The sequence below is a fragment of the Triturus cristatus genome, chromosome 7, assembly GCF_964204655.1.
Source record: "Triturus cristatus chromosome 7, aTriCri1.1, whole genome shotgun sequence".
Lineage (NCBI taxonomy): Eukaryota > Metazoa > Chordata > Amphibia > Caudata > Salamandridae > Triturus > Triturus cristatus.
In genome coordinates, this window is record NC_140590.1 from 1,343,583,272 (window position 1) to 1,343,596,170 (window position 12,899).

At 47.1% G+C, this 12,899-nt stretch overlaps 1 protein-coding gene across 1 annotated transcript in view; it reads left to right on the plus strand.

Annotated features, from left to right (window-relative positions):
* The window catches only part of TUFM (Tu translation elongation factor, mitochondrial), a 94,867-nt gene that overhangs the window by 47,871 nt on the left and 34,097 nt on the right, over positions 1-12,899 (plus strand). The window lies entirely within an intron of this gene.

Consider the following 12,899-nt stretch of genomic DNA (forward strand, 5'->3'; position numbering starts at 1 on the left):
CTTCTATGCGGTTAGCAGTAACTCACACATATCCCAGTAGTGCCACCAGCAGTGACTGAGATATTTAGGTCTGGACCACAGCGTTCAATTTCAGGAGTATATCGTCCCAGTATTGGTGGATTGTAGGGCATGTCCATGCTAGGTACAGAAAGTCTGCATCACGGGCTCTGCCTCTCTGGTATCTTGTATCCGTTTCAAGCCCTTTCCTATATAGGCTAAGTGATGTGTGGTAAGCCAATATAGTTTTTTTGTAACATATTTTTATTGACATTTTCAGATTTAATATACCGTACATCATTCACATCTTTCCAGTAAGTATGGCATAAAGTACAGTATGCGGTATTACACACCAACTGTAAATCCTGACGTAGAGTCCTCAGAAAGATGTTAGGATCAAGTACGAGGCAGTGTGTGTATCCCATGGATACGCATGAATACTATGTCACGTGAACAGGGGTGTAACACAGGTTTAAACTAGGAGAAGGGCATGGAAATTCACCTCCGGACCGCGTGACCGAGTGTATAACTGTCGTGTGGGTGTGGCCCCTCGTAAACTCGCGCTTGGAACTCCTCTTAGGGTCGACCGGCAGCGGCATTAGTGTGCCCTATCCGGCTATGTGGGACTACTCTATTGGGGCAGATTGTGTGAATGTGTCATCTGTAGGGTCCTCGCCAGGGGTCCATTGCTTGAATCGAAATAGTAACATGGCCCATTCCATTGATATAGGGTTCTTGCGGGCCCCTTTCACTTCCTCCTCCCGTAATGTCTCCTCCTCTGCCGCCGCCCATTTATGTGTCGCTCCCACCCAAGCTGCCAGGAGAGGGCCAGTGGGGGATCGCCAGTATATGGCTATGCTGCGTTTGGCCAATAGCATCGCTAGGGAAAGAAAACTAGTCTGCACCTTTTGTTGCTTACGTGCTCGGAAGATCCCTAAGGCGCTGGCCTCCCATGTGTTCATAGTGGTAATCCCCGTGAGGTCACTCAGAGCAGCGTGAATGCGCTGCCAGAACACTCGAATGATGGAGCAACTCCAAAACATGTGTTGGAAATCTGCGTCCTGCGCGCTGCATCTCGGACAAAGGAACTGTGTGTCAGGGTATTAACGTTGGAGGCGTGCGGGTGTTAAGTAAGCTCTGTGCAGTATGTAGTATTGAATGTTTTTAAAGCGTGCGTTTCTAGATACCTTCTTGGGGTACTCCAGAGCCCTCTCCCACTCCCTCTCATGAAGCACTCGCCCAATTTCAGTTTCCCATGTGGCCCGCAAGGTCTCAAGTGGCCTGATGGTTAGCTCCCGTATGGCCTTGTATAGCCATGTAGTTAAATGGCTACCCGCTCCCATGTGTAGAATCGTGTGGAGGACTGGATGTGCGCGCGGTTCCCCCCTTGCAAAGTCGTGATATGGCCGGTAGCTAACTAGTAGTTGACGGTGAAGCAGGAACTGCCCTGGAGGTAGGTCGAATTCATCCACCAGACTGTGGAAGGGTCGAAGCTGCCCGTCCTCGAAGAGGGTTTCCATCTCTGTGATGCCACAGGATGTCCATGTGCGCAGAACACCACTTGTGTAATAGTGTTCCCGGTTGGGCCATCCTACCAGAGGGAGCAGTGGGGAATACAACGGTGTCCCCGAGGACATACGGTGAATCCTTAGCATGCACCTCCGTGCCACCGCCACCTGGAGGGGGTACACGCGTTTCGGCTTAGTGCCGGGGAGCAGCAGGTGCCGTATCTCCGGAACCGAGATCCGCCCCGTCATGGTATGCGTTTCCACAGTGTATTTGTCTGCCGTCCAATGGGACAACCATTGCAGTTGCGCAGCTAAAAAATAGGCCTCGAATGAGGGAGCACCCAAGCCGCCCTGCGTGGTGGGCAACTGCAGTTTTTTAAGTCCTATTCTATGTCTGGCGGATCCCCAAATTAGCGTGCTAAGGAGGGAGTCTAAGTCCCGAAAAAAGGTTCTTGGAGGAATCACCGGCAGATTGGTGAAAAAGTATAATAATCGCGGGACCATGATCATTTTGGCTAAAGCCACTCGCCCAATTGGGGCCAACGGGAGGCTCCTCCAAAAGCTGACTGCAGCTCTAACGCCCGCTAATGCCCTACCGTGGTTACCTTCGAAAATGTCTGTCGGAGTGTGGTAGAGACGAATCCCCAGGTACCGAGGGGCTTCCGCACTCCAAGGGACGCGTTTGGTACCTAGCCTAATCTCCTGAGGGGGAAGGCCCGGGTGCAACGGGTATACCGTGGATTTGTCCCAGTTTACCTGGAGTCCAGAGGCCGCTGCGAACTCCGACAAAGTCACCCATAGGGGGGTCAGGTCGTCCGTGATATCTCGTATATAGATTAACAGATCGTCAGCATACAAAGACTCTGTGCACTGTGCCCGCGACAGGGATGCCCCAGTGAGCCCCCTCCTGACGGAGTCGTATGGCTAAGGGCTCGACTGCCAGGGCAAAAAGTAAAGGGGACAGTGGACATCCCTGTCTCGTACCCCTCTGGACCGCAAACTCTGCTGAGACGTACCGGCCGAGGCGCACCCGCGATGTCAATTTAGTGTACAGAAGTTGCGTATACGCGAGAAGGGTGGAACCAAAGCCCGCCCGCTGTAGGACCGCAAAGAGATACTGCCATGTGAGGGAATCAAAAGCCTTCTCGAGATCTAGGATGAGACAGGCCGCCCGTGGGTAAATCTCTTGTACCTGATCTTGGATGTGAAAAACCCGGCGTATGTTCTGTGAAGTGCGTCTGCCCGGAATAAATCCGCACTGATCCGAGTGGACCAGGGGTGGTAAGCCAATATAGTTATTGGTAGTGTACCAATCTGGTTCTACCATTAGCAGACATTGTTTGCGTTTGTGTACAGAAGGAAGTCCATATTTCATCCTTCATGTCTTCTCCGAAGTCTCAGCTCCAATTCGTCCATACTGTCCTTTGTATTTATGTGCTGCGCGTAGTCTGCATTGCTGTGGTCAACATAGGGAAATCACTCTGGTTGAAAGTGTGAGTGAATCACTAGTGTTAACAACGTCCATTCTGCTGGTTCAGCTGGAACCCTGTATAGCGCTCAAGTACCGATCTAGAGAGTCTGGTAAATGTATATGTCTACGGCGGTGTCAGGCCCCAAGTCTTTAGAGGCCTCCAATGTAACAAATGAGATCTCGCTGTATCGGTGCCCCTTAGTGTGGAGTTGTTTTTCAAGCAGTGATTTAGCTGGCTACTGGTTCGCAAGTCGTCCTTCAGTCACCGGTTATTCAATAGGGGCAGACTAGTGGGGGAGGGGGGGAGGGAGGCAAGAGTACATCACGTCATTGATAGTACTGGCTGCCAATTGCGACCAGGCACGTACCATGTAGTCCACCATGTGTATTTCTGCCTCCCCTGAAACCCCCCATCCTAGTTTGGCAGCTGCATTGTTTTCCAGCTTATTCTGATGGGCCTACCCGCCCTGGTGACTAGCGCTATTTGGGTGTCTACTTTTAAAAAAAATAGTTGCAGGTGTGTGGTATTGGTAGGTTGTGGTAGAGTAGCTGTGTAAGGAGTACCATCTTCATTATTTGTATCCTCCTCGCAAGCATCCTAGGCAGCCTTTTCTATTTATCATTATTGGAAATTATTTTCTCCATGCACACCCCATAGTTTTTGTGCAGTAGCACGTCTATATGTCAGTGGTATTGGCTGCCTAGGTATCGAATTGGATCTTTACACTGCATAATAATGGGAAGTCTTGTGCCACCTTCTTTGCACTGTTTGCCAATGGCACCATAACTGATTTGTCCCAATTTATTGTTAGGCCGGACCAGCCACCAAAAGTTATCCTCTCTGTAGTATGGGGATTTAAAAAGTCCCCGGTGTTACTGATCAGTAGCATAATATCATTGACCTAGTGTGACACCAAAATTCTGCGTCGCTCAAACTGTATGCCCCTCCCCATGTGCATCTCTTAGACTATTTGCCAGTGGCTCCACCGCCACCACGCACAGAATCGGTGACCGCAAGCAGTCTTGGCGCATATCTCGCTGTATAGGTATGGGGTTGCACAGCTGCTCATTTTCTCCTACTCTTGCAGTTGTTTGAGTATGTAACAGAGGAATACATCTTACTATGTCCCTCCCCAACCCCATTCGCCACAATGTTGTGAAGAGGAACAGCCTAGCTACGGAATCAAAAGACTTGGCTGCATCAAGAAACACAGCTGCAGCCTCCAAGTCTGGATTTATTTTGATGTGTTATCGTAAACGAGTCTGCAGTTTATCCACAGTGGACCTACCGGGAATAAAATCCCACCGATCGGTAATTATCTATATTAAGGACAAAGGGCGGTATGAGCTACAGTCGGGGGGGGGGGGGCGCTTGTTTATGGAGGGTTATTACAACAACCTCTTGCATCATAGGGAGGTGGCAAGTCCATCGTCCAGGCCTCTTCATAGGCCATCAAGAGCACTGATTTATGTTTCGTAGAACTCACTGGAGAGTCTGTCTTTGCCAGTTGCCTTGTTGTTTTCTAAGGATTTAATAGATGCTTAGAGTAATCCATGGGCACAAGGTCTTATGCATGGCTCCCTCCACCCACATCAAGGTCGGGCTCTCTAAATATTGGTAAATATCCGCAACAGTATGGGTGGTTTCTGACCTAGATCAGGTGGTGTAGGACTTAGTAAATGTCTGCATTATTTCATCATGGGCATACACAGTTGGCCATCTGAGGTCTCAATCAAGACCACCTTTGTGGCCGCATGATACAGGCTGAGGCGTCAAATCAGTATGTGTCACTGCCTATCTCCCACCTGTTTTATTCCATATAGGTACCAAATATAGGCTTGGGTAACATCCCATCCTTTCACCTATATTCATCCCTACATTACATACATAACGGGTTGCTAGGACTGACCCTTTACCTAGTTACAGTACTGCTTACAGAGCGTGGGGTTTTCCCTGAACAATAGCCTCATACATTATGCATGAGGATTCTTGGAAACTCAGCAGGGCTACCATCTCCTGCATAATACCTATGTACAAGGTTCATTCCCAATGTTGTCCTAAGTCCGACAGTGGCACAGCAAGGTAGAACCCCTGGGGATACCTTCGGGTATATAAACATCACATCTTGCTGACATAGTCAGAGGAGATCACGACTTCCATGCCGACACACTGACCTGAGACGCTGAGGTTCCTGCATGCAGATACTCCAGCTCGCAGTGGTCTAACATCCCTTGCGGGGTGTCCAGATCGAGATCAAGACGGGGTCCCACAGTCTCTCACTTCAGGTAAAGGGGTTGACTTTAGCCTAGAGGGATTCTTGGCTTAACACCTACTCACATGCTAGGTACACTAAGGTACATCTAGTTAGGGTAGCATTGTAGGAGTATGCATTTTATTGTCATGTATTATGTATACTTGCCTGTATTCATGGTTATAGCAAGATGGTAGAAACCTACCATTCTTTTACCTTCATAGTACTTCTAATCATTTATATCTGTTTCTGTCTAGCGGTTTTATCAGCACACCTATTTTACACTAGAATGACGAATGTTCAATAAATACTTATTGAAAAACTTCCATATTGTTTATTCTATATATATGTTTGACACTAAGTGAGTACGAGTGAGTGAGCAAAAAGCATTTCACTGTTTCCACGGTTCTCATGGATCAGGGTTGTCCTGTTCGATAGTTGCCAAGAACTATTCTCTCCTTGGTAAGAGGAGTTTCTAGTGGCACTATGAGCTAGCTGGTATACAGGCCAACATACCCGGTGTGGGTGTCTAGAATCAGTCCGGACCCCAAGCCTGCAGTGTATGTTGTCTAAACACGCAGATCCTGTATAGGTTTTATAGGAACTACACAACACTCTCCTTATGTGCTTGCCACTGCATATTTGCTGAGACATTTTATCTCAGCTGTACCCTGGGTATGGTATGAGACCTGGAGATTTTGAGCTCTGTCTCTAGTTTTGCTAACGTGCACCATATGGACTTAAGTATCCCATATCCTTTCGTCATACACTCTTCGAATCACTGCCCTTAAGGCCTCCCAGAGTGTCCCAATGGATTCCACCATGCCAGTGTTTGTTTTAAAATAATGTAAGGTATCCAGTCTTTTACCTTCTTTAAAAGCAGTGTCCTGAAACATGATGGGGTGGAGACGGCACAGTTTGTCTGTCTTTGAGTCACCATATCCCTAAAGATGAAATTGTAGACCCTATAAACTCTCTCCCAAATAGTAAAGCACCTGGCTTGGACGGGCTCCCTGGAGAATTTTATAAAGCATATAGTGATCTGTTGATAACCATATTTGACCGAAATGTATGAGGAGGCATATGAAGACGGCAAACTCCCGCTTCATTAAGGGAGGCTCTCTTGGTAGCACTTCCCAAACCAGACAAAGACCCCACTAAATGTGACTCTTACCGGCCGTTGTCTTTAATAAATATAGATGTAAAGATTTTAGCAAAAATAATCTCAACCAGGATACAGCTCCTACAGGAGAAACTGGTATTGCCAGATCAGGCAGGGTTTGTACCCAATAGATCTACTACTCACAACCTTCGCACCATCTTCGCATTATATCACCATTTAGATCAAGAAATCCCAGCGGCGGCGCCCCTACTAGATGCGACGAAAGCCTTTGATTCCGTTGAATGGGTGTACAGTGTTACGAAGAATGGGCTTTCCAGTGACCTTTCTGAAATGGATAGAAATATTATATAACGACCCCATTGCCTGAGTTAGAATAAACGGGCATACATCGGCTCCTATAAGTAGAAGTCGAGGGACGAGACAAGGCTGCCCGCTCTCCCCTATCTTGTTCACGTTGATATTAGAACACTTAGCCTGTAAGATTAGACAGACACACACTCGGAGACCGCATTGCAATTCCATCTCCGCCCCCTCAGCATCTCCCTCTATGCTGACGATATGGTGCTATTTACTCTGCACCCGAATACATATTTAAATACACTTGTAAGGGAATATGTTCGATTTGAGCAATACTCAGGCCTACGAATAAACTGGGATAAATCGGTGGTCATACCGTTAACATCGGCCACAACACAGCCGAACTTCGACTAGCCCCTGAAGTGGCACACAGACCCGGTAAAATATTTGGGCATATGGATACATAGCGATCCGGAACTGGTGGTAAGGGAAAATTATTGCAGAGCAATAACTAAACTGAACGAACAAATAGACAGATGGATACGGATGCCCCTTTCACTAGCAGACCGTATAGCTTTGCAAAAGATGATTGTCCTGCCAAAGTTTTTATATTTATTTAGTAATATCCCTATTTGGCTAACACAGGCAATGTTCTCAAAATTGAGGACAGCCATGCAGAAGCTCACATGGGCGGGAAAACAGGCCAGAATACGCTGGGATATTTTGACGAAACCGTACCACAAAGGTGGTTTTGGGGCGCCAGATCTCCAATTATACTATTACTGTGCACAGGCACAGCATGCTCACTACTGGCTAAAACCACACACGTACATAGCACACGTGTCAGTGGAAAGGGATAATGTGTACCCAACCCTTCTGACAGCCTATGTATCGGACCCTAAGGCCTTTGCCCACAGAGATAGGATTCAAACAGTACACTGTACCTCGAGTACCTGGTATATGCTAGCACGTCAAGCTGAAAAACTTCCCGTTTATGCACCATCACTTTCTATTGCGTACCACCCGAGACTGTCAGTCATGCAGGAAAAGGGGATGTTACAGTTGTTGGACGAGATGAAACTAAATACTATGGCGGATGTGTTCCCAAATGGTAGATTCATCCGGAGGGTGGACACATCACTAAGCATACACAATACACCCATGAAGCTATTTGCCCATATGCGTTTGAAGACGGCGATAAGAGAACTATACGCCTAATTTCTGGAGGAACCACCCCAATTGCAAGCCCTACAAACACTAATTATTGCACCTAGCCGCCGGAAATTAGTCACACGCTTATACAACACGTCACAATCAGAGCAAGGAGGGATCGTGAACACATCGCTAAATAAATGGGAAAAGCTGCTAGGTGACACTATAAGCGAACAAGATTGGGAATATAGTTGTATGCAGCTACAACTAATGACACCAAACTGTAGTTTGCGCATAGTACACTTGAAATTCTTACATCAATTTTATTATACCCCGACTCAGTTACACAAATGCAGCCATCAACCACATGATAAGTGTTACAGATGCGAGGCTCTACGGGCAGACTTCTTACATACGGCATGGATACATAAATATTGGGAAGAAGTTATGGGAGCCCTCACAATTATGTTATCCGAAATGCTACCAAATGCGCCACTGGTATGCTTATTAGGTATAAATAAGCCAACACCTGTAAAAAAGGACATTTTTGGCTGTAGCGCTTTTACTAGCTAAGTGCCGCGTTGCCATCAGATGGGGTAGTAAACGCCCTCCCAGATTCAAAGACTGGCTCCAGGACATGTCATATTGTAGAGACATCTTGGAGGTCTACGTGGAAGAACTACCGCAGGCATCCAGGCCTAGAGATTACTGGGAACCTCTGATGCAACTTGCACAAGCAGACGGGTAAAAAAAGGAAAAATCATGGTAATAGTGGGACAGTAGAATATACGAAATTCCCATCCGCTTCCTATTAGGAGGGGACCATAGGTAATGTCAAATAAATGTGATCTGGAAATGTACCCAAAAAAGTAAATTGTATGGTAGTACGTTTAAGGAACCTAGAGAGAGGATGGGTAACCTGAGAGGTGGTGACAGGTATGTGATCTCCCCAGATACGGAAAAAATACACAACTATTAATGTATACTATGTGATGCAATATTATATTATACATGACTGTGCTATACTACAATGGATGCTATGTTTGATGTTGACCAGAATCAATAAACAAATAAAAAAAAAAATGTGTCTGTCTTTATCCAAACCGGTAGGTACAGTATCCGTGTTACTGGTGAATGATCGGAATATGTGTGCAACAGTTGTTGTGCATCTCTAACCCAGCTGGTCAAGTCTCTCGTACCCATCCAGGAGTCCAGCCTGGAGGCTGAATCAGAGGCAGAGGTGTAGAATATGTACTCCCTCTCCGTCGGGTGTCACAGTCTACATATGTCTACAAAGTCATACTGCTGTAAGCTGTAATGTTGTGCTGACTCTCTGGTGCGCACTCCCTCTTACTCCTGTACTATCTAGTGTTGGATGTAGTGCTATGTTATGATTGCTGCCCCATAGTAGGGTAATGGGGGTCACGCCTCTGTTAAATGTTCGGAAAAAAAAAAGTTGGAGTCGTCATAGTTCGGCTGTAGGAGTTTATCAGGGCAGTGTTTGTTGTGGGAAGACGTCCATGTATAAATTACATACCGACCCTCTGGATCATCAGTGTCCTAGAAGTGTGTTTACTAGCCCTTTACTGATAAATATTGCCACTACCCTCACATATGTCAAAAATGAGACGAAAAAACTGTTGGAGCTCAATTGACGTTGTAGGAAGCTGGCTCTGTATATACTATACCATAAGGTATAGTGTGCACAGTTATATTTTATTTTAAGAACCATGCAGGACTTGGTAGAGGTAAGTAGAATTGTACTTTTCAAAACAATAGATATTTGTAATTACTTTGTGATTACTTTTTAGATTACTCTTTAGAGTACCTTTTCTACTCCATGTGGTATGCCTAGATATCACACTGGGAAATTTCCGAAATAAAGGCAAGTAAAACAGTTTTGCATTAAAACACAATTGCTTAGGTTTCCATACAAATACAACTCAATTCTTAGAACTTTTACAGAGGAAAACAGTCCATGCAATCCTATGGAGTAAAATGAGATCATCGGTTTACAGGTTAGCAATCGGTCTTTAGGGTTGAGTTTCTGGGGTTAGAACAAAGGTTCCCCCAGGGTCAAGGATGCACTCAAAAAGCACCCTAAGTTGCACTAGGGCTGCTGAGTGCTGAGGCCCAATATTAGCCTAGGGGGCTAGCCACTGAGTTAAGGGAGCAAAGGGTTAAGCTCGGGGCAAAGGGACGCCCACAGCGGCGGCCGGGTGGGCATCTGGTGCCCTGTTTTCAATGGAAGATCTCCGGTCGGAACAAACACTGCAGGTTCAGGCACGGAGACTTCCTGGAGGAAGTGAGTTGGAATGCAAGGGGTTGCCTGGACACAGTCAGTTGGCCCACCCAAAGCTGTGGGGCATCTGGTGGATGGGTGTCTTTAGATGTTGGGTTCCTTAGCACCTCCAGTCGCGGTTGGGGGGCCCTCCACATAGAGGCTGCAGGTGTCGTTGGGAGGCTTTAGGTAGGTCAGAGATCACCAAGTCAGGATCGCTGGGAAGACAACCTCGTGGTATTGACCCACTTGAACTCTGTCCGTGGGTGTCTGATGCAGAGAGGTGCGGATTCAGACAGAGTCTGGTTCTTGAGCAAGTCTGATTCTCATGGAAGACATCGTAGGGAAGGCAGGGCAGGACCTCCAGGTTCTGTGGGCTGCTGGCTGCAGGACACGCCTGAATTTCTGCTGGAGCAGGTCGAGGTCGGGACAGGCCATTAGGGCTGGGGCCAAGGCAGCTGGTGTCCTCCTTCTTCTTCCTTCAGCACAGCTCTTCGCACCTTCTTCTTGCTTGTCTGAGGAGGCAAAGTTCTGGGTGGGCCCTAAATACTAAATTTAGGGGCGTTTCAGGTAGGTACAGGTTGGGACTAATGGGTCTCTAACTTGGGGTGGGCACACGCCCTATTATGCCACCCTCCATTAGGAGGGGTCATAAGCCTCTCTCTGGTTGGCTGGGTCACCACATCTTCAAGATAGCGGGGACTGAGAGTTGTGTTTCGCCTTGCCTCCCCCACCTGAAGAGTGGTGTTAGCAAAAGTGAGCACACCTCTTCTCCTAGCTTGGTTTTAATGCCGATTCTCCCTCCCAAAGTGAGGGTTAGAACCGGTGAAGGCCAGTTGCTGGAGGCAGTAAATGGCTGGGTCAGCTCACAAAGGCGGCAAGCCTTTGAAGCTTCTCCTTCGTGGACCCTACCCATCCTGAGGAAGGAGCCTTGGAACCTCTGCCCAGGATGTGCTTTGTTTAAGGACCCCGAGAGTGGGAGGCTCTGGACCCAGAGGTCCAGAAACATTTCTGGGGATGGCAGCTGGCGAGCAGCCACTCAGCCTGGACACCATATTAGGTCATTTTTCAGGAAGCATTTCTAAGATGCCCTCAGAGTGCATTTGGCATTAAATCCCATACATCAGTGTGGGTTTAATGGACTGAGAAGTTTGGTACCAAACCTCCTAGAATTCAGTCAAGCCATTATGGTGCTGTGAAGTTCGTAATGACAAACTTCCAGACCATATACTCTTTGTGGCTTTACTGCACTTACAATGCCTAAGAATGGATGTAAACACTGTGAGGGTACAGGGCTCATGCACCTGTACCCTCACCAGTGGCATACTGCACCCTGCTAGGTGGGTGTCTTGACTATACCACAGGCAGTGAGTTGTAGGCTTGGCACACAGGTATATGTGCCATGTTGACTCTTCACTTTTCTCTTCACCAAAACACGCAGCCTGCAAAAAACAAAAGTGTGTGTCTGTCTGTCTGTCTAAGTGTGGCTCAATATGTGCTGCAGTCAAAGGCCTTCCCTGGTACCTTTTACAAGAGAATCAAATGTGGCCGGAGAGGTGTCAATTGAGGGATGCAAAGGTACAGTTGTAGGGAAAGAACAGAGGCCCTGGTTAGCAGGAACCCTGGGCACACTTTGTTTTAAAGAGCATCAACATCAGGCAAGGGGGGGGGGGGCAACAACCATGCATAATGGGGCACTTTCCTACAGGGGGGTTAAGAAGGCCCAGACTTTCCATGTCAAGAACTCCAGTGTCTTCCTGTCAACTGTCTGTATATTGCACTAAGTTAAGCTTGAGCTCATGAATGATGTATCCGTCTGCCACAGATTATTATGACAACACCCGCCAGTTGTATTACTATATGTTTAGACTATGCATTCTCTGTCCTTCCCTCCCCCCACCCACACTGAACCCAACATTTCAATGGAATCTCCTACCCACCCTCCCCCAGCAAGTTATTCAAAGAAAATTCCCATAACTCGCAAACCAATGTCGTAGACAACATGGTATATGGCCGCAGCTGGTGTGAGGCAGCCAGAGTGTGTCTCATATAGTGAATACAGACTGTCTAAAAGGTCATGAGAAGTGTGGTACGTATGTCCGTCAGCTCAGTGTCTCAGGCAACGAGGCAGTCTCCTGTATAGTCGTTCTCCTATTCTATGTTCCAGTCTAGGTGAGTTGGAGTGTTTTAAACGATTGACTGCGTGCTGCCAGGAACACTATTCTCAATATTTCACTCTCATTTATACGCACTCCATTATGGTCCTGCACATTGTTCATGTAGCAGCTCAGCGACATTCCCCTCCTTGGGCATGGGGGACGTTTTTGTCCAAACATACTTCGGTTAATAGTGGGCTAACAGTTGAATCTAAACTTAGTTGATGTCAGTTCTCATTGCTCTCATTGTGCGTCGCTCAGTGCCTGGCTTGTGGATGCCTCTTAGGTTCTACTTTTTTGGCTCTTGTTTGGCATAATTTTGTTCCAGAATTCTGCTACTGCTTGAGGTTCATTGAAGCACCATGCCAACCCAGTTGAATCTCACGAGCATAGCATGGATTATTTAACATTATCATGCAGCGGTTTATTTTATTTACCTCTAGGAATTTTTACCTTGCTTCATGCACTGCTGTTGTGGAGTCTGGTTAGATTGAGACTAGAATCCAGAGTGTTCCAGGTCTCCTTTTTCTCTAGCCAACCAGTGTACGGTATCTCAATCGCAGTAACACAGCAGTTAGGCTGTAACTGGATGTGGCAGAGTTCTAGGAGCAGGCCTCGTTTCTAGCAATCTGAGCTCCTTTGACCATATACATCTGGTATAG